Source organism: Egretta garzetta, unplaced genomic scaffold (genome assembly GCF_000687185.1).
Source record: "Egretta garzetta isolate BGI_Z169 unplaced genomic scaffold, ASM68718v1 scaffold639, whole genome shotgun sequence".
In the NCBI taxonomy this organism is placed as follows: Eukaryota; Metazoa; Chordata; class Aves; order Pelecaniformes; family Ardeidae; genus Egretta; species Egretta garzetta.
Window position 1 is genome coordinate 725,299 of NW_009260834.1, and position 2,377 is coordinate 727,675.

Genomic DNA, 2,377 nt, shown 5'->3' on the forward strand with positions numbered 1-2,377 from the left:
AGAATTTTCTAATCTTGCTTTAACACATATGGTATTATCAATTACTTACACTATTTTAATATAATGTAACATTTCTTTAAAATGACATACAATTTATACTGGATGTCACTGGCCCCTAGACTACCTTGTCACATATTTATATATTTCAGCTACAATTTATCACTTTGTGAAATACACTTTGCGTAATTGAAAATGATGACACAAAAATCATCTACTCTTATACGCTGGTAGTATGATATACTACCCTGATAGCTTAGTGTACTATATGAAGTCAGTCTGCAGAGCCATGCCTTTGAAATATGATTTAAAACAGAATTTATAATGTCGCAGAATTACATAAAACTGTGTGAAATTGTGCAGATAATCATTTAAATCTCCCTACATGAAAAGATAATTGCTCCAGAAATTAACTGTACCTGGGGTTCATTCATTTGGTCATGGCTAGTTTCTTATATAGTGATGATTTGATATTAGAGCTAATTAAGATCAGGTCAGAGTTGCTGAAGGTCAGACATTAATGCACAGGATCATTGAAATGATAATTATAAACAGATTAGGAAGCTACGGTCTTTTATAAGGGGTTATTAGATAATTACTGTGTGAGTGTACGGCTTACTGTAATAATGGATTATCGACTACTTACAGCGTTTTAAGGGTGAGACTATATTACTTCCTCAAGGACTAAAAGGAATAATGTTGTTGGAACTCAGGGCTCTGTAAATAAAACAGCATCAATTGCTTTACAATTTTCTTCTAGAGAATGTGTTCTCTTGTTGGAATAAACTGTATCATCTCAATGAGACTTTAAATATTTGTGTAGCTGGGAAGATCCTTTACTTTTTTTTTCCCAGAAGAAAATTAATTTTAAAAATAAAGATTTTATTCTGTTTTAAATACGTAGCTGAGACTGCCGGAAGCTTTACCAACAGCAACAGAATAGGAAAAATATACATTTTACAGTGATTCAGGGAATAGGAAAAGATTAACGGAAACTTACTGGTGTAACTATTGTACACTTCCTTCTGTTATTAATATGACTTTTATTCTAACATACCCTTTCACAAGTAAAAAATAAAATAAATAACTGAATAATAAAATAATTATTGTATAGCTGTAGCACACCTTGATCTACGACTGGCTGAACTCCATTTCATTTGGAGCTTTGTGCATCAGAGCATGACCTATAAATCAGTGAGGGGGAAGAGGACTTGAAAAGAGCTTCTGGAAAGATAGTGTCATTAAATACTGCAGAAGACACTCACAGACTGGTTCCAAAAGTGGCTAGTGTAAAAGAAAAGGAAAGTCATTCGTGCCACCTATGGTGACAGTGACTGTATAACCAAAAAAGTAAAAGAAGCATGAGGGACACCTGTGTGGTCTCCTTTGAAAATAAGACTTTTTATTGTCTAGTCCTTCTATGCAGAACAAAAGAGATAACCTTTAGAGAGAAAGTACTTTTGGACAAAAATTTTCATATATAGTAACAATATTGAGTTGTAGATGGAAAAGGATGTATTTATCCCAATCTTTTCTACAGGGGGAGGAACAAGACACATGAATATGTGGCTTCCTGAGTGGGTCCCACACCTGGTTGTAGAGAAGACTGGAAAGGCTCCAAGAGGGCTGAGTGTCACTGGCATGGGGAGGGGAAGCAGACCACTTATGCCTGCAGGCTCCTGAAAGTATTTTGGCACCTAGAGTAGAATAAAACCAGCACAAAACAAGAACAGAAAGGAGTCGTTCCTTGCCCACAACTATGAGAAGAGATCTCCACCATCTGATTCTTCTCATCTCTCTCTCCATCAGTTGTAACAAGAGGACTGTCCTTCTATGACAAGGTGACCCACTTAGTGGATGAGTGAAAGGCTGTGGATGTTGTCTACGTAGAGTTTAGTAAAACCGTTGACTGTGTTTCCCACAGTATTCTCCTGGAGAAACTGGCTGCCCATGGCCTGGATAGCCATACTCTTTGCTGGGTAAAAACTGGCTGGATGGCTGGGCCCAAAGGGCAGTGGTGAATGGAGTTAAATCCAGTTGGAGGCTGTTCAGGGGTGGGGTCCCCCAGGGCTCAGTGTTGGGCTGAGTTCTGTTTAACAACTTTATCAATGACCTGGATGAAGGGATTAAATGTACCCTTAGAAAGTCTGCAGGTGACCACTAAGCTGGGTGGAAGCATTGATCTGCCTGAGGGTAGGAAGGCTCTAGTGAGGGACCTGGACAGGCTGGATTGATGGGCTGCGGCCAATTGTATGAGGTTCAACAAAGCCAAGTGCCGGGTGCTGCACTTGGGTCACAACAACCCCATGCAACATAACAGGTTTGGGAATCAGTGGCTTGAAAGCTGCTTGGCAGAGAGGGATCTGGGGGTACTGGCAGA